We start from the raw sequence: 23,017 nt of genomic DNA on the forward strand, positions 1-23,017 counted from the left end.
GTGCTTCAGGATCTCTTGCACTTACATGTGCAGCAGAGTACTGCAATGGAAAAATGCTGGGCCCATAACCCAGAGGTAGGCAGATTGAAACTATCCTCTGCTATATGCATTTTTTTTTTGTTAATTAAAGTAATCCAAAACTGGGATTGATATTTTTGCTCTTTTATTTTTACTTAAAGTACAATAACTTTTACCATTTTAATTTGTTTTAATAGTATATTGACAGTATTGTTTTCTTTCAAAAATCCACTTAATTTTCTTTACCCTATTATTAAAATGGTAATTGACAAAAACAAACTACATTGTCACCAGAAGAGCAATACAAAATGTACAAGTGATATATTAAAATCATCTTTCCAGCTTGAATTTCAATGATGCATTGGGGCAACGATTTTGTGAGAAACACCTTCACCCTTAAATAAAGATTTTCTTAATTCCTTACCTGTGTGCTAATTAGATATCACCTTGTTTTCACATTAAACAGACTTCCACATGCGAAAGCAGCAAGGATGCAGTGGCGTTAATGTTTCCTGGTGTCAACCTGTATTATTTCAGTAGACATTGAAATGAGGATGCATCTTGCTGCCTTTCCAATGAAGCAAGTTTAATTTAGTAATAGGTGAAAAACCATCCCTACAAAGGTGTTAATCAGAGACTTGGCTTTGTGGACACTTTTCAGAGAACAAATTTGTTAGCATAAAAATAAAGCCAGAAAATGAAGAGCTGTTTAATCACTCAATTGGATTTTTTTGCCAGCATATTTCTTTTTCTCTGCAACCCACTGCTAAATTGTGCTTCCTAGCTGTTTTTATAAAATCACTGAATCAAATCTAACTCTGATTACATCAGAGAAGGCCAGGTACCCTACACCATAACAGGGGGTTTGAAATTTTGACTTGTCTACTTAAAGATCACCAAAATCTGATAACAAGGTCAATTACGTCCCTGGGTGGGATTGAACCACCAACCTTTTGGTTAATAACCATACACACTAACTGATTGCGCCACAGCGACACTTTGCAAAAGTACATACTGACAAAGGCTAATAAGCATTCATCTAGAACGTTTCCTAGAAACATTTTAAAAAGTCAATAATGTGGAGAGTTTTTGTAAGATGTTTCTTCCATCAACCAATGAAGAAACACATTGGTACTTTCCCATGATAAGTGAGTGCTTCAGGACCTCTTGCACTTACATGTGCAGCAGAGTACTGTAATGGAAGCATGCTGGGTCCATAACCCAGAGGTAGGCAGATTGAAACTATCCTCTGCTATATGCATTTTTTTTTTTGTTAATTAAAGTAATCCAAAACTGGGATTGATATTTTTGCTCTTTTATTTTTACTTAAAGTACAATAACTTTTACCATTTTAATTTGTTTTAATAGTATATTGACAGTATTGTTTTCTTTCAAAAATCCAATTAATTTTCTTTACCCGATTATTAAAATGGTAATTGACAAAAACAAACTACATTGTCACCAGAAGAGCAATACAAAATGTACAAGTGATATATTAAAATCATCTTTCCAGCTTGAATTTCAATGATGCATTGGGGCAACGATTTTGTGAGAAACATCTTCACCCTTAAATAAAGATTTTCTTAATTCCTTACCTGTGTGCTAATTAGATATCACCTTGTTTTCACATTAAACAGACTTCCACATGCGAAAGCAGCAAGGATGCAGTGGCGTTAATGTTTCCTGGTGTCAACCTGTATTATTTCAGTAGACATTGAAATGAGGATGCATCTTGCTGCCTTTCCAATGAAGCAAGTTTAATTTAGTAATAGGTGAAAAACCATCCCTACAAAGGTGTTAATCAGAGACTTAGCTTTGTGGACACTTTTCAGAGAACAAATTTGTTAGCATAAAAATAAAGCCAGAAAATGAAGAGCTGTTTAATCACTCAATTGGATTTTTCTGCCAGCATATTTCTTTTTCTCTGCAACCCACTGCTAAATTGTGCTTCCTAGCTGTTTTTTTTTTATAAAATCACTGATTCAAATCTAACTCTGATTACATCAGAGTAGGCCAGGTACCCTACACCATAAGAAGGGGGTTTGAAATTTTGACTTGTCTACTTAAAGATCACCAAAATCTGATAACAAGGTCAATTACATCCCTGGGTGGGATTGAACCACCAACCCTTTGATTAATAACCAAACACACTAACAGATTGCGCCACAGAGACACTTTACAAACGTCCATACTGACAAAGGCTAATAAGCATTCATCTAGAACGTTTCCTAGAAAAACTTTAAAAAGTCAATAATCTGGAGAGTTTTTGTAAGATGTTTCTTCCATCAACCAACGAAGAAACACATTGGTACTTTCCCATGATGAGTGAGTGCTTCAGGATCTCTTGCACTTACATGTGCAGCAGAGTACTGCAATGGAAAAATGCTGGGCCCATAACCCAGAGGTAGGCAGATTGAAACTATCCTCTGCTATATGCATTTTTTTTGTTAATTAAAGTAATCCAAAACTGGGATTGATATTTTTGCTCTTTTATTTTTACTTAAAGTACACTAACTTTTACCATTTTAATTTGTTTTAATAGTATATTGACAGTATTGTTTTCTTTCAAAAATCCACTTAATTTTCTTTACCCTATTATTAAAATGGTAATTGACAAAAACAAACTACATTGTCACCAGAAGAGCAATACAAAATGTACAAGTGATATATTAAAATCATCTTTCCAGCTTGAATTTCAATGATGCATTGGGGCAACGATTTTGTGAGAAACACCTTCACCCTTAAATAAAGATTTTCTTAATTCCTTACCTGTGTGCTAATTAGATATCACCTTGTTTTCACATTAAACAGACTTCCACATGCGAAAGCAGCAAGGATGCAGTGGCGTTAATGTTTCCTGGTGTCAACCTGTATTATTTCAGTAGACATTGAAATGAGGATGCATCTTGCTGCCTTTCCAATGAAGCAAGTTTAATTTAGTAATAGGTGAAAAACCATCCCTACAAAGGTGTTAATCAGAGACTTGGCTTTGTGGACACTTTTCAGAGAACAAATTTGTTAGCATAAAAATAAAGCCAGAAAATGAAGAGCTGTTTAATCACTCAATTGGATTTTTTTGCCAGCATATTTCTTTTTCTCTGCAACCCACTGCTAAATTGTGCTTCCTAGCTGTTTTTATAAAATCACTGAATCAAATCTAACTCTGATTACATCAGAGAAGGCCAGGTACCCTACACCATAACAGGGGGTTTGAAATTTTGACTTGTCTACTTAAATATCACCAAAATCTGATAACAAGGTCAATTACGTCCCTTAGTGGGATTGAACCACCAACCTTTTGATTAATAACCATACACACTGAGGCAGCACAAGGGAACTCTCGAAAGAAGAACAAGGCTAGAGGAAGAACTGAAACAAAGAAATCTGACTTTTACTAGAGCTGACCAGAGGAAAGCACAAACACAGTCCCCCACTACCACAAATAATGCAGTTGAGTTTCCCACATTTGGGGAAATCACATGGGTCAGCATACCCAGAATGCAATGAATGAACCTCACCCTGGGAGAACAATCTTCAAGACCATGGTCTCTCCTATGCAAAATAAGTATGATTTGGGATAGGGCTGGGGAGGGCCGCTGCTCAGGCACATCTCTGTCAAGTAAAGGAGATTCAACTGAGGCAGCACAAGGGAACTCTCATCTGGGGACAACAACTGCAGGGAGAACACATATTTTCAGATGAACATGGGAGGGCAGAAGGCTGCCTAATACTGAAGCACCCCCAAACAACAAACCAAATGCAACAACTAGTGCAAGCATTCCTGGGGGAAGGCCTGCAGCAGATGGATTTGCATATGGTGATGCCATCCAAGCAGTGGGTCAAAGTTGGCTTCAACCCTCGTCTGCATATGAAAAGAGAAAAGGGGCGTGCAGGGCATGGCGGCCTTTTGCGGCGCTTGGATGACCCCTAGTTCGCATTACACACCTCCACCCTCCTTCGGTGTGGGGCTCATGTTGGCTATGCCCCAGCCCCTGAAGCATTCAAGCTGATTTCTTGCAGCAGCTGGGCACTGTAACTGCTCCAGAGCTGCTCTGTAAGGCAAGTAAAAGGGTGTGGGCCCTGCAGCACTACCTGTAGTTTGCATTGTGCGTTGGAAGGCACGAAGTAAGCAGACGGGAGAAGTCAGGATAGTGCGCAAGGGCATAGAAGGGAGCGGCTCAAGAAAAGAGAAGTGGAAACAGACAGCAAACTAGGCTGGAGAGAGACCTGAGACAAAGAGATCTGAATTATACGAGAGCCGACCAAGGGAAACACAAATTATGCAGTCAAGTTTCCCACATTTGGGGAAATCACAGGGGCAGCACAACTAGAGTGCAATGGGTGAGCCTTGCCCTGGGAGAAGCACCTTCATGATCATAGTATCTCACCTGGCAGGTAAGTAGGAGTTGGGCTAGAGCTGGGGAGGGTCGCTGCTCGGGCACCCCCCTGTCAAGTGAAAGAGATCCAACTGAGGCAGCACAAGGGAACTCTCGAAAGAAGAACAAGGCTAGAGGAAGATCTGAGATAAAGAAATCTGATTTTTACCAGAGCTGACCAGAGGAAAGCACAAACACAGTCCCCCACTACCACAAATAATGCAGTCGAGTTTCCCACATTTGGGGAAATCACAGGGGTCAGCATACCCAGAATGCAATGAATGAACCTCACCCTGGGAGAACAATCTTCATGACCATGGTATCGCCTATGCAAAATAAGTATGATTTGGGATAGGGCTGGGGAGGGCCGCTGCTCATGCACATCTCTGTCAAGTAAAGGAGATTCAACTGAGGCAGCACAAGGGAACTCTCATCTGGGGACAACAACTGCAGGGAGAACACATATTTTCAGATGAACATGGGAGGGCAGAAGGCTGCCTAATACTGAAGCACCCCCAAACAACAAACCAAATGCAACAACTAGTGCAAGCATTCCTGGGGGAAGGCCTGCAGCAGATGGATTTGCATATGGTGATGTCATCCAAACAGTGGGTCAAAGTTGGCTTCAACCCTCGTCTGCATATGAAAAGAGACAAGGGGCGTGCAAGGCATGGCGGCCTTTTGCGGCGCTTGGATGACCCCTAGTTCGCATTACACACCTCCACCCTCCTTCGGTGTGGGGCTCATGTTGGCTATTCCCCAGCCCCTGAAGCATTCAAGCTGATTTCTTGCAGCAGCTGGGCACTGTAACTGCTCCAGAGACGCTCTGTAAGGCAAGTAAAAGGGTGTGGGTCCTGCAGCACTACCTGTAGTTTGCATTGTGCGTTGGAAGGCACGAAGTAAGCAGACGGGAGAAGTCAGGATAGTGCGCAAGGGCATAGAAGGGAGCGGCTCAAGAAAAGAGAAGTAGAAACAGACAGCAAACTAGGCTGGAGAGAGACCTGAGACAAAGAGATCTGAATTATACGAGAGCCGACCAGGGGAAACACAAATTATGCAGTCAAGTTTCCCACATTTGGGGAAATCGCAGAAGCAGCACACCCAGAGTGCAATGGGTGAGCCTTGCCCTGGGAGAAGCACCTTCATGATCATAGTATCTCACCTGGCAGGTAAGTAGGAGTTGGGCTAGAGCTGGGGAGGGTCGCTGCTCGAGCATCCCCCTGTCAAGTAAAGGAGATTCAACTGAGGCAGCACAAGGGAACTCTCATCTGGGGACAACAACTGCAGGGAGAACACATATTTTCAGATAAAAATCTTGGTCATGCTCTGGTTTCTCTTCAGAACGAACAAATCTTTCGCCTTTTACTAAAGATTTCCGTGGAGAGGAGCAAAACCGAGTTTTATCTCAATTTTTGCATGCCCCATCTTTTTGGGGTTTCTTTTATCGGTTTAAAGATAGAATGAGTGTGCTTTAATGTAAGCTCATTTGCATAGAAATGACAGTAAATGTTTGTTTCTTTTCAAACAGAACTTTCTTGACCATGCTACTTGCTTGAAAGATCTGGGAGCACATGGAATACAGTACAAACCATGCTTATAGCAAGGAGAAGACAGGTGAGAAATCTGCTTTCTTTCAAATTGGGCGCTCACTTTGATCTGAATAAGGACTGCTGGCACGGCACTCAGGCGACAGGTGGAATCTTGGTCATGCTCTGGTTTCTCTTCAGAACGAACAAATCTTTCGCCTTTTACTAAAGATTTCCGTGGAGAGGAGCAAAACTGAGTTTTATCTCAATTTTTGCATGCCCCATATTATTGGGGTTTCTTTTATCGGATTAAAGACAGAACGAGTGTGCTTTCTTGTTAGATTTAATGTAAGTTTATTTGCATAACAATGACAATAAATGTCTGTTTCTTTTCAAGCAGAACTTTCTTGACCATACTAATTGCTTGAAAGATCTGGGAGCACATGGAAAAGAGTACAAACCATGCTTATAGCAAGGGGAAGCCTGGTGAGAAATCTGCTTTCTTTCTTTCAAATTGGGTGCTCACTTTGAGCTGAATGAGGACTGCTGGCACGGCACTCAGGCGACAGGTGGAATCTTGGTCATGCTCTGGTTTCTCTTCAGAACGAACAAATCTTTCGCCTTTTACTAAAGATTTCCATGGAGAGGAGCAAAACTGAGTTTTATCTCAATTTTTGCATGCCCCGTCTTATTGGGGTTTCTTTTATCAGTTTAAAGATAGAACGAGTGTGCTTTAATGTAAGCTCATTTGCGTAGAAATGACAGTAAATGTTTGTTTCTTTTCAAACAGAACTTTCTTGACTATACTAATTGCTTGAAAGATCTGGGAGCACATGGAAAAGAGTACAAACCATGTTTATAGCAAGGGGAAGCCTGGTGAGAAATCTGCTTTCTTTCTTTCAAATTGGGTGCTCACTTTGAGCTGAATGAGGACTGCTGGCATGGCACTCAGGCGACAGGTAGAATCTTGGTTATGCTGTGGTTTCTCTTCAGAACGAACAAATCTTTCGCCTTTTACTAAAGATTTCCGTGGAGAGGAGCAAAACTGAGTTTTATCTCAATTTTTGCATGCCCCATCTTATTGGGGTTTTATTTTATTGGTTTAAAGATAGAACGAGTGTGCTTTAATGTAAGCTCATTTGCATAGAAATGACAGTAAATGTTTGTTTCTTTTCAAACAGAACTTTCTTGACCACACTAATTGTTTGAAAGATCTGGGAGCACATGGAAAAGAGTACAAACCATGTTTATAGCAAGGGGAAGCCTGGTGAGAAATCTGCTTTCTTTCATTCAAATTGGGTGCTCACTTTGAGCTGAATGAGAACTGCTGGCATGGCACTCAGGCGACAGGTGGAATCTTGGTCATGCTCTGGTTTCTCTTCAGAACTAACAAATATTTCGCCTTTTATTAAAGATTTCCGTGGAGAGGAGCAAAACTGAGTTTTATCTCAATTTTTGCATGCCCCATATTATTGGGGTTTCTTTTATCAGTTTAAAGACAGAACGAGTGTGCTTTCTTGTTAGCTTTAATGTAAGTTTATTTGCATAACAATGACAGTAAATGTTTGTTTCTTTTCAAACAGAACTTTCTTGACCATGCTACTTGCTTGAAAGATCTGGGAGCACATGGAAAACAGTACAAACCATGCAGTATCACAAGAGCCTTTATTTGATCTTTCATGAAGATAGAGCAGAATTGAGGACACGTCAACAATTTCTGCCGAAGGTGGTTCATCTTTCCACATGGTGCCTTTGGCCACTGACACCTTCGTTGAGTCAAAGTCTCTGGCTGTGGTCAGAACTTTGAAAATTTATGTCACCAGAACGGTTCAGATTAGGAAAACAGAGGCTCTGTTTGTCCTGTATGCTCCCAACATGATTGGGTGTCCTGCTTCCATGCAGACCATTATGCGCTGGATCTGTGGTAAGATTCAGCATGCTCATTCCACGGCAGGATTGCCGTTACTGAATTAGGTGAAGACCCATTCTACTAGAAAGGTGGGTTCATCCTGGGCAGCTGGTCGGGGAGTCTCGGCATTGCAACTTTGCAGAGCAGCTATTTAGTAAACACTTTTGCTAAGTTTTACAAGTTTGATACCTTGGCTGATGATAACCTCAAGTTGGGTCATTCGGTGCTGCAGAGTCGTACGCACTCTCCCACCCGTTCAAGAGCTTTGGTATAACCCCATGGTTCTTAATGTGACCCCAGCATCCTCTAGGTCGTATGAGAAAATAGGATTTTAATACCTACCGGTAAATCCTTTTCTCTTAGTACGTAGAGGATGCTGGGCACCCGTCCCAGTCCATACTGTGTCTGCAGTTATTACTTGTGGTTATACACATGTTGTGTTACGGTTCTGGTCAGCTTTTTGCTGCAATTGTTCATGCCGTTGGCTTGTGTTCTGTTGAATGCCACGTTCTGCGGCATGCTTAAGGTGTGAGCTGGTAAGATGCTCACCTTAGTTTAACAATAAATCCTTTCCTCGAAATGTCCGTCTCCCTGGGCACAGTTCCTATAACTGGAGTCTGGAGGAGGGGCATAGAGGGAGGAGCCAGTTCACACCCTTTGAAAGTCTTAAAGTGCCCATGTCTCTTGCGGATCCCGTCTATACCCCATGGTTCTTAATGTGACCCCAGCATCCTCTACGGACTAAGAGAAAAGGATGCCCTTGTGTACTATCCTGACTTCTCCTCCCGTCTGCTTACTTTGTGCCTTCCAACGCACAATGCGAACTACAGGTGGTGCTGCAGGGCCCACACCCTTTTACTTGCCTTACAGAGCAGCTCTGGAGCTGTTACAGTGCCCAGCTGCTGCAAGAAATCAGCATGAATGCTTCAGGGGATGGGGCATGGCCAACATGAGCCCCACACCAAAGGAGGGTGGGGGTGTTTAATGCGAACTAGGGGTCATCCAAGCACTGCAAAAGGCCGCCATGCCCTGCATGCCCCTTTTCTCTTTTTATATGCAGATGAGGGTTCCAGCCAACTTTGGCCCACTGCTTGGATGACATCACCGTATGCAAATCCGTCTGCTGCAGACCTTCCCCCAGGAATGCTTGTACTAGTTGTTAGATATGGTTTGATATTTGATGGTGCTTCAGTATTAGGCAGCCTTCCGCCCTCCCATGTTCATCTGAAAAGATGTGGTCTCCCTGCAGTTGTTGTCCCCAGACGAGAGTTCCCTTGTGCTTCCTCAGTTGAATCTCCTTAACTTGACGGGGGAGGGGCTGCCCGAGCTGCCACCCTCCCCAGCCCTATCCCAACTCATACTTATTTTACATATTAGATCTCTTGATCATGAAGATTGTTCTCACAGGGTGAGGTTCATCCATTATATTTTAAAATAGGAAGGTACAAATTACATATTTGAATTGCATCTATGTGCTGGATTCAAATGTCCCCCCCCCCTTCCTTTCTCAATTGTGCCCGTCAGCAGCTATTCTAAGGTTGCTGCCAATGGGTGTGACACATTAATTTCTTCTGTGGGGTACACTGGACTCCACAAGGATTCACATTGGGGTGTAGAGTAGGATCTTGATCTGAGGCACCAACCGGCTCAAAGCTTTTGACTGTTCCCAAGAAGCTCAGTGCATTCTCCTCTATAACCCCGCTTCCATGAACAGGGAGCTCAGTTTGTAGTTGGTGCCTTCAGTAGCAGGCCAATTAACAGGGGCCTGCCTCAGGCAGCCTATTCTTAGCTATTAATTTTGACAAGAAAAGAAGAACTTGTTTTATGAGAATCTACAAGGGCTGCAGCAGGCTAGGTCTAATAGACATCTTTACTGCAGCTTCATCACTCCCAGCGGCGCTGTATACTCCCGTGCCCTGGTTGCTGGGTCACTGCAGCGGAGGCTCCGGTTTCATCCTAAGGTCAGTCACACACACACCACCCTTCCGGATCACGAGGCCGCTGATGAAGGGGAGCGAGGCCGTAGGGGGTGGGCCGTGTGCGCACTGCGGTGGACACTGATTACTGGGCAGCCGCTCCACTAGCCACCAGGTACAGTTAAGGAGCACAGGTCTGGGGGTTTTTCTCCTATATTAACCCAATTTTGTACTGCCCGCAGCGCATTGTGATAGGTAATAGGGCCTGATTCAGGTTGGATTGCAATCGCAATAAGCGATACAACTGCAAAAATTGCTAAGAGCATACGCATGTGCCTGCATTTTCTGCGGCACCCCGCAGAGAATGTGATCGCCTCTGCCTGTCAATCGGGGCGGGGAAGGGGGGGAGAGGTGGGTCAGCAACACTCCATTTCCAAGTCAGGGATGGAGCGGTGCGGGGGCAAGGCTTCAAAATGGGGTCTGCAACGGAGGAGACACAGGGGGCGTGGTCACAGCGGCTGTATGACATCACATTCAGCCGCTGTGATCACAAAAATGGTGGCGGCTTCCTGCGCGCACATACAGTCTGCACCAGCAGGAGCCTACACCATTTTTTATGATCACGCTGAACTGCAGTGCGACTGCAATTACAGCATGGTCAAGAAGGGAGGCGTCATGCTGGGTGGCCATGCCCTGTCACTGTGCAGGAGCCAGCACCGCTCACACACTAGTCCCCGGGTGCAGCCCCCAACCCCCGGGACACCCGGAGCAACAAAATGTAGATTCAGGCCACCAGGCCACGCCCCTACCTATGAAACCATGCCTCCTTTTACCATTGCGCTGCTTATCTGCGCGCACTGCATTACAATCTCCCTCGCCACCTCTCTGGGTGTCACCAGTGATAGTGACACCTCTGCCATGCTTGTAGCAGCTGGTCCTAAGATCTACGCCTCAAACCCTGAGTGTTTGCCCTTGTGACTTGTTGATCATCATAGCGAAGCAGATGCTTACAGAAAACTGCAGGGGCTTAGATTGAAAATAAAAAAATTGATGGGTATAAGGTAGAGAGGAGCGGGTTCGGTTCTCCGAGAACCGAATTCCCCACGAACTCCACGTTGTTTACACTGGTCCGAGGCAGGCTCGGTTGTTCCCGCCTGACTCGGAAAACCTGAACAAGGGAAAATGTCATCATCCCGCTGTCGGATTCTCGCGAGATTCGGATTCCATATAAAGAGCTGCGCGTTGCTGCCATTTTTACTCGTGCATTGAAGAGAGAGCGGAGAGGACGTGGCTATGTTCTCTCAGTGGAAATCTCAATATCAGTGCTCAGTATCAGTGGTTACTTATTGCTGCTCAGTAATACTAGTAGTGTGTCTCTCCTGCTCAGTGTCAGTTCTCAGTAGTATCCTCATCAGTGCTCAGTATCACTGCTCATTGTCTTGTGCTGCATTGTGGTGCTCAGCATACTACAGTACATTACTAATAGTCCAGTGCTGCATCTTGCTGCTCAGTGTCAGTTCTAGTATCCTCATCAGTGCTCACTATCACTGCTCATTGCATTGTGGTGTTCTGTATACTACAATAACATAGTAATATAGTAACATAGTTTTTGAGGTTGAATAGAGGCAAATTGCCCATCGTGTTCAACCTGTTTTAAGTTGTGATGATTCTACATACTTGCTGAATAATGTTTTATGACTAGTTAGCTACTATAACTCATGTTACCCCCGGATTAACCATGTTGATATTTTAAGTATTATAACCTTGGATAGCTTTTTCATTCAGAAATGTATCCATTCCTTTTTTAAATCCAATTACAGAGTCCGCCATTACCACCTTCCCTGGCAGGGAATTCCACATCCTGATTGCCCTAACAGTGAAGAAACCTTTCCTCCATTGCGTTCTGAACTTTCCTCCAGTCGCAGCGAGTGACCACGTGTTCGTTTAATAAATAATTCCTCTGATAACTCTTTGTTATGTATCTTTACATATTTGAAGATATTAATAATATCTCCTCTTAGGCACCTCTTTTCTAGTGTATAAATATTCAGCCTAGTAAGTCTTTCCTTATAGTCCAGTACTTTTAGGCCTTTAATCAATTTAGTCTTCAGGATCTCTTACACTTCCATGAGCAGCAGAGTAGTGCAATGGAAGCATGCTGGGCCCATAACCCAGAGGTTGATTGATCGAAACTATCCTCTGCTATGTGCATTTTTTTTTGTTAATTAAAGTAATCAAAAACTGGGATTGATATTTTTGCTCTTTTATTTTTACTTAAAGTACAATAACTTTTACCATTTTAATTTGTTTTAATAGTATATTGACAGTATTGTTTTCTTTCAAAAATCCAATTAATTTTCTTTACCCGATTATTAAAATGGTAATTGACAAAACAAACTACATTGTCACCAGAAGAGCAATGCAAAATGTACAAGTGATATATTAAAATCATCTTTCCAGCTTGAATTTCAATGATGCATTGGGGCAACGATTTTGTGAGAAACATCTTCACCCTTAAATAAAGATTTTCTTAATTCCTTACCTGTGTGCTAATTAGATATCACCTTGTTTTCACATTAAACAGACTTCCACATGCGAAAGCAGCAAGGATGCAGTGGCGTTAATGTTTCCTGGTGTCAACCTGTATTATTTCAGTAGACATTGAAATGAGGATGCATCTTGCTGCCTTTCCAATGAAGCAAGTTTAATTTAGTAATAGGTGAAAAACCATCCCTACAAAGGTGTTAATCAGAGACTTGGCTTTGTGGACACTTTTCAGAGAACAAATTTGTTAGTATAAAAATAAAGCCAGAAAATGAAGAGCTGTTTAATCACTCAATTGGATTTTTCTGCCAGCATATTTCTTTTTCTCTGCAACCCACTGCTAAATTGTGCTTCCTAGCTGTTTTTATAAAATCACTGAATCAAATCTAAACATCAGAGAAGGCCAGGTACCCTACACCATAACAGTGGGTTTGAAATTTTGACTTGTCTACTTAAAGATCACCAAAATCTGATAACAAGGTCAATTAAGTCCCTGGGTGGGATTGAACCACCAACCTTTTGGTTAATAGCCTTACACACTAACTGATTGCGCCACAGAGACACCTTGCAAAAGTCAATACTGACAAAGGCTAATAATCATTCATCTAGAACGTTTCCTAGAAAAACTTTAAAAAGTCAATAATCAAGATACACATTGGTACTTTCCCATGATGAGTGAGTGCTTCAGGATTTCTTGCACTTACATGGGCTATTAACCAAAAGGTTGGAGGTTCAATCCCACCCAGGGATGTAATTGACCTTGTCATCAGATTTTGGTGATCTTTAAGTAGACAAGTCAAAATTTCAAACCCCCTCTTATGGTGTAGGGTACCTGGCCTTCTCTGACGTAATCAGAGTTAGATTTAATTAAGTGATTTTATAAAAAACAGCTAGGAAGCACAATATCTCTCTTTTGCAAAGAGCTAGGCATTGGAAAATTCAGGGCTATAACGTGTAGATGAAGCACTAACAGGAGGCTTTAAAATTTTCATTCTAGTGTCTTTCGTTTGGGAGAAAAATGCAAAGGTACAATACAGCTTTTCCTTGCCGATATCTCTCTTTTGCAAAGAGATAGGCATTGGAAAATTCAGGGCTATACCGTGTAGATGAAGCACTAACAGGAGGCTTTTAAATTTTCATTCTAGTGTCCTTCGTTTGGGAGAAAAATGCAAAGGTACAATACAGCTTTTCCTTGCCGATATCTCTCTTTTGCAAAGAGATAGGCATTGGAAAATTCAGGGCTATAACGTGTAGATGAAGCACTAACAGGAGGCTTTAAAATTTTCATTTTAGTGTCTTTCGTTTGGGAGAAAAATGCAAAGGTACAATACAGTTTTTCCTTGCCGATATCTCTCTTTTGCAAAGAGATAGGCATTGGAAAATTCAGGGCTATAACGTGTAGATGAAGCACTAACAGGAGGCTTTAAAATTTTCATTCTAGTGTCTTTCGTTTGGGAGAAAAATGCAAAGGTACAATACAGCTTTTCCTTGCCAATATCTCTCTTTTGCAAAGAGCTAGGCATTGGAAAATTCAGGGCAATAACGTGTAGATGAAGCACTAACAGGAGGCTTTAAAATTTTCATTCTAGTGTCTTTCGTTTGGGAGAAAAATGCAAAAGTACAATGCAGCTTTTCCTTGCCGATATCTCTCTTTTGCAAAGAGATAGGCATTGGAAAATGCAGGGCTATAACGTGTAGATGAAGCACTAACAGGAGGCTTTAAAATTTTCATTCTAGTGTCTTTCGTTTGGGAGAAAAATGCAAAGGTACAATACAGCATTTCCTTGCAGATATCTCTCTTTTGCAAAGAGATAGGCATTGGAAAATTCAGGGCTATAACGTGTAGATGAAGCACTAACAGGAGGCTTTAAAATTTTCATTCTAGTGTCTTTCGTTTGGGAGAAAAATGCAAAGGTACAATACAGCTTTTCCTTGCCGATATCTCTCTTTTGCAAAGAGCTAGGCATTGGAAAATTCAGGGCTATACCGTGTAGATGAAGCACTAACAGGAGGCTTTTAAATTTTCATTCTAGTGTCTTTCGTTTGGGAGAAAAATGCAAAGGTACAATACAGCTTTTCCTTGCCAATATCTCTCTTTTGCAAAGAGCTAGGCATTGGAAAATTCAGGGCTATAACGTGTAGATGAAGCACTAACAGGAGGCTTTAAAATGTTCATTCTAGTGTCTTTCGTTTGGGAGAAAAATGCAAAAGTACAATGCAGCTTTTCCTTGCCGATATCTCTCTTTTGCAAAGAGATAGGCATTGGAAAATTCAGGGCTATAACGTGTAGATGAAGCACTAATAGGAGGCTTTAAAATTTTCATTCTAGTGTCTTTCGTTTGGGAGAAAAAAGCAAAGGTACAATACAGCTTTTCCTTGCCGATATCTCTCTTTTGCAAAGAGATAGGCATTGGAAAATTCAGGGCTATAACGTGTAGATGAAGCACTAACAGGAGGCTTTAAAATTTTCATTCTAGTGTCTTTCGTTTGGGAGAAAAATGCAAAGGTACAATACAGCTTTTCCTTGCCGATATCTCTCTTTTGCAAAGAGCTAGGCATTGGAAAATTCAGGGCTATAACGTGTAGATGAAGCACTAACAGTAGGCTTTAAAATTTTCATTCTAGTGTCTTTCGTTTGGGAGAAAAATGCAAAGGTACAATACAGCTTTTCCTTGCCAATATCTCTCTTTTGCAAAGAGCTAGGCTTTGGAAAATTCAGGGCTATAACGTGTAGATGAAGCACTAACAGGAGGCTTTAAAATTTTCATTCTAGTGTCTTTCGTTTGGGAGAAAAATGCAAAAGTACAATGCAGCTTTTCCTTGCCGATATCTCTCTTTTGCAAAGAGATAGGCATTGGAAAATGCAGGGCTATAACGTGTAGATGAAGCACTAACAGGAGGCTTTAAAATTTTCATTCTAGTGTCTTTCGTTTGGGAGAAAAATGCAAAGGTACAATACAGCATTTCCTTGCCGATATCTCTCTTTTGCAAAGAGATAGGCATTGGAAAATTCAGGGCTATAACGTGTAGATGAAGCACTAACAGGAGGCTTTAAAATTTTCATTCTAGTGTCTTTCGTTTGGGAGAAAAATGCAAAGGTACAATACAGCTTTTCCTTGCCGATATCTCTCTTTTGCAAAGAGATAGGCATTGGAAAATTCAGGGCTATAACGTGTAGATGAAGCACTAACAGGAGGCTTTAAAATTTTCATTCTAGTGTACTTCGTTTGGGAGAAAAATGCAAAGGTACAATACAGCTTTTCCTTGCCGATATCTCTCTTTTGCAAAGAGATAGGCATTGGAAAATTCAGGGCTATAACGTGTAGATGAAGCACTAATAGGAGGCTTTAAAATTTTCATTCTAGTGTCCTTCGTTTGGGAGAAAAATGCAAAGGTACAATACAGCTTTTCCTTGCCGATATCTCTCTTTTGCAAAGAGATAGGCATTGGAAAATTCAGGGCTATAACGTGTAGATGAAGCACTAACAGGAGGCTTTAAAATTTTCATTCTAGTGTCTTTCGTTTGGGAGAAAAATGCAAAGGTACAATACAGTTTTTCCTTGCCGATATCTCTCTTTTGCAAAGAGATAGGCATTGGAAAATTCAGGGCTATAACGTGTAGATGAAGCACTAACAGGAGGCTTTAACATTTTCATTCTAGTGTCTTTCGTTTGGGAGAAAAATGCAAAGGTACAATACAGCTTTTCCTTGCCAATATCTCTCTTTTGCAAAGAGCTAGGCATTGGAAAATTCAGGGCAATAACGTGTAGATGAAGCACTAACAGGAGGCTTTAAAATTTTCATTCTAGTGTCTTTCGTTTGGGAGAAAAATGCAAAAGTACAATGCAGCTTTTCCTTGCCGATATCTCTCTTTTGCAAAGAGATAGGCATTGGAAAATGCAGGGCTATAACGTGTAGATGAAGCACTAACAGGAGGCTTTAAAATTTTCATTCTAGTGTCTTTCGTTTGGGAGAAAAATGCAAAGGTACAATACAGCATTTCCTTGCCGATATCTCTCTTTTGCAAAGAGATAGGCATTGGAAAATTCAGGGCTATAACGTGTAGATGAAGCACTAACAGGAGGCTTTAAAATTTTCATTCTAGTGTCTTTCGTTTGGGAGAAAAATGCAAAGGTACAATACAGCTTTTCCTTGCCGATATCTCTCTTTTGCAAAGAGCTAGGCATTGGAAAATTCAGGGCTATACCGCGTACATGAAGCACTAACAGGAGGCTTTTAAATTTTCATTCTAGTGTCTTTCGTTTGGGAGAAAAATGCAAAGGTACAATACAGCTTTTCCTTGCCAATATCTCTCTTTTGCAAAGAGCTAGGCATTGGAAAATTCAGGGCTATTACGTGTAGATGAAGCACTAACAGGAGGCTTTAAAATTTTCATTCTAGTGTCTTTCGTTTGGGAGAAAAATGCAAAAGTACAATGCAGCTTTTCCTTGCCGATATCTCTCTTTTGCAAAGAGATAGGCATTGGAAAATTCAGGGCTATAACGTGTAGATGAAGCACTAATAGGAGGCTTTAAAATTTTCATTCTAGTGTCTTTCGTTTGGGAGAAAAAAACAAAGGTACAATACAGCTTTTCCTTGCCGATATCTCTCTTTTGCAAAGAGATAGGCATTGGAAAATTCAGGGCTATAACGTGTAGATGAAGCACTAACAGGAGGCTTTAAAATTTTCATTCTAGTGTCTTTCGTTTGGGAGAAAAATGCAAAGGTACAATACAGCTTTTCCTTGCCGATATCTCTCTTTTGCAAAGAGCTAGGCATTGGAAAATTCAGGGCTATAACGTGTAGATGAAGCACTAACAGTAGGCTTTAAAATTTTCATTCTAGTGTCTTTCGTTTGGGAGAAAAATGCAAAGGTACAATACAGCTTTTCCTTGCCGATATCTCTCTTTTGCAAAGAAATAGGCATTGGAAAATTCAGGGCTATAACGTGTAGATGAAGCACTAACAGGAGGCTTTAAAATTTTCATTCTAGTGTCCTTCGTTTGGGAGAAAAATGCAAAGGTACAATACAGCTTTTCCTTGCCGATATCTCTCTTTTGCAAAGAGATAGGCATTGGAAAATTCAGGGCTATATCGTGTAGATGAAGCACTAACAGGAGGCTTTAAAATTTTCATTCTAGTGTCTTTCGTTTGGGAGAAAAATGCAAAGGTACAATACAGCTTTTCCTTGCCAATATCTCTCTTTTGCAAAGAGCTAGGCATTGGAAAATTCAGGGCTATAACGTGTAGATGAAGCACTAACAGGAGGCTTTAAAATTTTCATTCTAGTGTCTTTCGTTTGGGAGAAAAATGCAAAAGTACAATGCAGCTTTTCCTTGCCGATATCTCTCTTTTGCAAAGAGATAGGCATTGGAAAATGCAGGGCTATAACGTGTAGATGAAGCACTAACAGGAGGCTTTAAAATTTTCATTCTAGTGTCTTTCGTTTGGGAGAAAAATGCAAAGGTACAATACAGCATTTCCTTGCCGATATCTCTCTTTTGCAAAGAGATAGGCATTGGAAAATTCAGGGCTATAACGTGTAGATGAAGCACTAACAGGAGGCTTTAAAATTTTCATTCTAGTGTACTTCGTTTGGGAGAAAAATGCAAAGGTACAATACAGCTTTTCCTTGCCGATATCTCTCTTTTGCAAAGAGATAGGCATTGGAAAATTCAGGGCTATAACGTGTAGATGAAGCACTAATAGGAGGCTTTAAAATTTTCATTCTAGTGTCCTTCGTTTGGGAGAAAAATGCAAAGGTACAATACAGCTTTTCCTTGCCGATATCTCTCTTTTGCAAAGAGATAGGCATTGGAAAATTCAGGGCTATAACGTGTAGATGAAGCACTAACAGGAGGCTTTAAAATTTTCATTCTAGTGTCTTTCGTTTGGGAGAAAAATGCAAAGGTACAATACAGCATTTCCTTGCAGATATCTCTCTTTTGCAAAGAGATAGGCATTGGAAAATTCAGGGCTATAACGTGTAGATGAAGCACTAACAGGAGGCTTTAAAATTTTCATTCTAGTGTCTTTCGTTTGGGAGAAAAATGCAAAGGTACAATACAGCTTTTCCTTGCCGATATCTCTCTTTTGCAAAGAGCTAGGCATTGGAAAATTCAGGGCTATACCGTGTAGATGAAGCACTAACAGGAGGCTTTTAAATTTTCATTCTAGTGTCTTTCGTTTGGGAGAAAAATGCAAAGGTACAATACAGCTTTTCCTTGCCAATATCTCTCTTTTGCAAAGAGCTAGGCATTGGAAAATTCAGGGCTATAACGTGTAGATGAAGCACTAACAGGAGGCTTTAAAATTTTCATTCTAGTGTCTTTCGTTTGGGAGAAAAATGCAAAAGTACAATGCAGCTTTTCCTTGCCGATATCTCTCTTTTGCAAAGAGATAGGCATTGGAAAATTCAGGGCTATAACGTGTAGATGAAGCACTAATAGGAGGCTTTAAAATTTTCATTCTAGTGTCTTTCGTTTGGGAGAAAAAAAGCAAAGGTACAATACAGCTTTTCCTTGCCGATATCTCTCTTTTGCAAAGAGATAGGCATTGGAAAATTCAGGGCTATAACGTGTAGATGAAGCACTAACAGGAGGCTTTAAAATTTTCATTCTAGTGTCTTTCGTTTGGGAGAAAAATGCAAAGGTACAATACAGCTTTTCCTTGCCGATATCTCTCTTTTGCAAAGAGCTAGGCATTGGAAAATTCAGGGCTATAACGTGTAGATGAAGCACTAACAGTAGGCTTTAAAATTTTCATTCTAGTGTCTTTCGTTTGGGAGAAAAATGCAAAGGTACAATACAGCTTTTCCTTGCCAATATCTCTCTTTTGCAAAGAGCTAGGCTTTGGAAAATTCAGGGCTATAACGTGTAGATGAAGCACTAACAGGAGGCTTTAAAATTTTCATTCTAGTGTCTTTCGTTTGGGAGAAAAATGCAAAAGTACAATGCAGCTTTTCCTTGCCGATATCTCTCTTTTGCAAAGAGATAGGCATTGGAAAATGCAGGGCTATAACGTGTAGATGAAGCACTAACAGGAGGCTTTAAAATTTTCATTCTAGTGTCTTTCGTTTGGGAGAAAAATGCAAAGGTACAATACAGCATTTCCTTGCCGATATCTCTCTTTTGCAAAGAGATAGGCATTGGAAAATTCAGGGCTATAACGTGTAGATGAAGCACTAACAGGAGGCTTTAAAATTTTCATTCTAGTGTCTTTCGTTTGGGAGAAAAATGCAAAGGTACAATACAGCTTTTCCTTGCCGATATCTCTCTTTTGCAAAGAGATAGGCATTGGAAAATTCAGGGCTATAACGTGTAGATGAAGCACTAACAGGAGGCTTTAAAATTTTCATTCTAGTGTACTTCGTTTGGGAGAAAAATGCAAAGGTACAATACAGCTTTTCCTTGCCGATATCTCTCTTTTGCAAAGAGATAGGCATTGGAAAATTCAGGGCTATAACGTGTAGATGAAGCACTAATAGGAGGCTTTAAAATTTTCATTCTAGTGTCCTTCGTTTGGGAGAAAAATGCAAAGGTACAATACAGCTTTTCCTTGCCGATATCTCTCTTTTGCAAAGAGATAGGCATTGGAAAATTCAGGGCTATAACGTGTAGATGAAGCACTAACAGGAGGCTTTAAAATTTTCATTCTAGTGTCTTTCGTTTGGGAGAAAAATGCAAAGGTACAATACAGTTTTTCCTTGCCGATATCTCTCTTTTGCAAAGAGATAGGCATTGGAAAATTCAGGGCTATAACGTGTAGATGAAGCACTAACAGGAGGCTTTAACATTTTCATTCTAGTGTCTTTCGTTTGGGAGAAAAATGCAAAGGTACAATACAGCTTTTCCTTGCCAATATCTCTCTTTTGCAAAGAGCTAGGCATTGGAAAATTCAGGGCAATAACGTGTAGATGAAGCACTAACAGGAGGCTTTAAAATTTTCATTCTAGTGTCTTTCGTTTGGGAGAAAAATGCAAAAGTACAATGCAGCTTTTCCTTGCCGATATCTCTCTTTTGCAAAGAGATAGGCATTGGAAAATGCAGGGCTATAACGTGTAGATGAAGCACTAACAGGAGGCTTTAAAATTTTCATTCTAGTGTCTTTCGTTTGGGAGAAAAATGCAAAGGTACAATACAGCATTTCCTTGCCGATATCTCTCTTTTGCAAAGAGATAGGCATTGGAAAATTCAGGGCTATAACGTGTAGATGAAGCACTAACAGGAGGCTTTAAAATTTTCATTCTAGTGTCTTTCGTTTGGGAGAAAAATGCAAAGGTACAATACAGCTTTTCCTTGCCGATATCTCTCTTTTGCAAAGAGCTAGGCATTGGAAAATTCAGGGCTATACCGCGTACATGAAGCACTAACAGGAGGCTTTTAAATTTTCATTCTAGTGTCTTTCGTTTGGGAGAAAAATGCAAAGGTACAATACAGCTTTTCCTTGCCAATATCTCTCTTTTGCAAAGAGCTAGGCATTGGAAAATTCAGGGCTATAACGTGTAGATGAAGCACTAACAGGAGGCTTTAAAATTTTCATTCTAGTGTCTTTCGTTTGGGAGAAAAATGCAAAAGTACAATGCAGCTTTTCCTTGCCGATATCTCTCTTTTGCAAAGAGATAGGCATTGGAAAATTCAGGGCTATAACGTGTAGATGAAGCACTAATAGGAGGCTTTAAAATTTTCATTCTAGTGTCTTTCGTTTGGGAGAAAAAAACAAAGGTACAATACAGCTTTTCCTTGCCGATATCTCTCTTTTGCAAAGAGATAGGCATTGGAAAATTCAGGGCTATAACGTGTAGATGAAGCACTAACAGGAGGCTTTAAAATTTTCATTCTAGTGTCTTTCGTTTGGGAGAAAAATGCAAAGGTACAATACAGCTTTTCCTTGCCGATATCTCTCTTTTGCAAAGAGCTAGGCATTGGAAAATTCAGGGCTATAACGTGTAGATGAAGCACTAACAGTAGGCTTTAAAATTTTCATTCTAGTGTCTTTCGTTTGGGAGAAAAATGCAAAGGTACAATACAGCTTTTCCTTGCCGATATCTCTCTTTTGCAAAGAAATAGGCATTGGAAAATTCAGGGCTATAACGTGTAGATGAAGCACTAACAGGAGGCTTTAAAATTTTCATTCTAGTGTCCTTCGTTTGGGAGAAAAATGCAAAGGTACAATACAGCTTTTCCTTGCCGATATCTCTCTTTTGCAAAGAGATAGGCATTGGAAAATTCAGGGCTATATCGTGTAGATGAAGCACTAACAGGAGGCTTTAAAATTTTCATTCTAGTGTCTTTCGTTTGGGAGAAAAATGCAAAGGTACAATACAGCTTTTCCTTGCCAATATCTCTCTTTTGCAAAGAGCTAGGCATTGGAAAATTCAGGGCTATAACGTGTAGATGAAGCACTAACAGGAGGCTTTAAAATTTTCATTCTAGTGTCTTTCGTTTGGGAGAAAAATGCAAAAGTACAATGCAGCTTTTCCTTGCCGATATCTCTCTTTTGCAAAGAGATAGGCATTGGAAAATGCAGGGCTATAACGTGTAGATGAAGCACTAACAGGAGGCTTTAAAATTTTCATTCTAGTGTCTTTCGTTTGGGAGAAAAATGCAAAGGTACAATACAGCATTTCCTTGCCGATATCTCTCTTTTGCAAAGAGATAGGCATTGGAAAATTCAGGGCTATAACGTGTAGATGAAGCACTAACAGGAGGCTTTAAAATTTTCATTCTAGTGTACTTCGTTTGGGAGAAAAATGCAAAGGTACAATACAGCTTTTCCTTGCCGATATCTCTCTTTTGCAAAGAGATAGGCATTGGAAAATTCAGGGCTATAACGTGTAGATGAAGCACTAATAGGAGGCTTTAAAATTTTCATTCTAGTGTCCTTCGTTTGGGAGAAAAATGCAAAGGTACAATACAGCTTTTCCTTGCCGATATCTCTCTTTTGCAAAGAGATAGGCATTGGAAAATTCAGGGCTATAACGTGTAGATGAAGCACTAACAGGAGGCTTTAAAATTTTCATTCTAGTGTCTTTCGTTTGGGAGAAAAATGCAAAGGTACAATACAGCTTTTCCTTGCCGATATCTCTCTTTTGCAAAGAGCTAGGCATTGGAAAATTCAGGGCTATAACGTGTAGATGAAGCACTAACAGGAGGCTTTAAAATTTTCATTCTAGTGTCTTTCGTTTGGGAGAAAAATGCAAAGGTACAATACAGCTTTTCCTTGCCGATATCTCTCTTTTGCAAAGAGATAGGCATTGGAAAATTCAGGGCTATAACGTGTAGATGAAGCACTAACAGTAGGCTTTAACATTTTCATTCTAGTGTCTTTCGTTTGGGAGAAAAATGCAAAGGTACAATACAGCTTTTCCTTGCCGATATCTCTCTTTTGCAAGGAGATAGGCATTGGAAAATGCAGGGCTATAACGTGTAGATGAAGCACTAACAGGAGGCTTTACAATTTTCATTCTAGTGTCTTTCGTTTGGGAGAAAAATGCAAAAGTACAATGCAACTTTTCCTTGCCGATATCTCTCTTTTGCAAAGAGATAGGCATTGGAAAATGCAGGGCTATAACGTGTAGATGAAGCACTAACAGGAGGCTTTAAAATTTTCATTCTAGTGTCTTTCGTTTGGGAGAAAAATGCAAAGGTACAATACAGCATTTCCTTGCCGATATCTCTCTTTTGCAAAGAGATAGGCATTGGAAAATTCAGGGCTATTACGTGTAGA

General features: G+C 40.6%; 9 non-coding genes across 9 annotated transcripts; 5 read left to right on the forward strand and 4 right to left on the reverse strand.

The window, feature by feature from the left end:
* Positions 1–3,423: 3,423 nt before the first annotated feature.
* On the reverse strand, positions 3,424–3,587 carry LOC135023060 (U1 spliceosomal RNA). The gene has a single exon (XR_010220069.1). It is a non-coding gene; the product is annotated as a U1 spliceosomal RNA (small nuclear RNA).
* Positions 3,588–4,258: 671 nt separating this feature from the next.
* LOC135023353 (U1 spliceosomal RNA) lies at positions 4,259–4,421 on the reverse strand. The gene has a single exon (XR_010220321.1). It is a non-coding gene; the product is annotated as a U1 spliceosomal RNA (small nuclear RNA).
* Positions 4,422–4,573: 152 nt separating this feature from the next.
* LOC135023041 (U1 spliceosomal RNA) lies at positions 4,574–4,737 on the reverse strand. The gene has a single exon (XR_010220049.1). It is a non-coding gene; the product is annotated as a U1 spliceosomal RNA (small nuclear RNA).
* A 671-nt stretch (positions 4,738–5,408) lies between these two features.
* Positions 5,409–5,571, reverse strand: LOC135023240 (U1 spliceosomal RNA). The gene has a single exon (XR_010220242.1). It is a non-coding gene; the product is annotated as a U1 spliceosomal RNA (small nuclear RNA).
* A 144-nt stretch (positions 5,572–5,715) lies between these two features.
* On the forward strand, positions 5,716–5,831 carry LOC135023382 (U5 spliceosomal RNA). The gene has a single exon (XR_010220336.1). It is a non-coding gene; the product is annotated as a U5 spliceosomal RNA (small nuclear RNA).
* A 270-nt stretch (positions 5,832–6,101) lies between these two features.
* Positions 6,102–6,217, forward strand: LOC135023375 (U5 spliceosomal RNA). Its single transcript, XR_010220329.1, has one exon. It is a non-coding gene; the product is annotated as a U5 spliceosomal RNA (small nuclear RNA).
* A 286-nt stretch (positions 6,218–6,503) lies between these two features.
* LOC135023408 (U5 spliceosomal RNA) lies at positions 6,504–6,619 on the forward strand. The gene has a single exon (XR_010220362.1). It is a non-coding gene; the product is annotated as a U5 spliceosomal RNA (small nuclear RNA).
* Positions 6,620–6,893: 274 nt separating this feature from the next.
* LOC135023401 (U5 spliceosomal RNA) lies at positions 6,894–7,009 on the forward strand. The gene has a single exon (XR_010220355.1). It is a non-coding gene; the product is annotated as a U5 spliceosomal RNA (small nuclear RNA).
* Positions 7,010–7,284: 275 nt separating this feature from the next.
* LOC135023415 (U5 spliceosomal RNA) lies at positions 7,285–7,400 on the forward strand. The gene has a single exon (XR_010220369.1). It is a non-coding gene; the product is annotated as a U5 spliceosomal RNA (small nuclear RNA).
* Positions 7,401–23,017: the final 15,617 nt, after the last annotated feature.

The sequence above is a fragment of the Pseudophryne corroboree genome, unplaced genomic scaffold (genome assembly GCF_028390025.1).
Source record: "Pseudophryne corroboree isolate aPseCor3 unplaced genomic scaffold, aPseCor3.hap2 scaffold_396, whole genome shotgun sequence".
Taxonomy (NCBI): Eukaryota; Metazoa; Chordata; class Amphibia; order Anura; family Myobatrachidae; genus Pseudophryne; species Pseudophryne corroboree.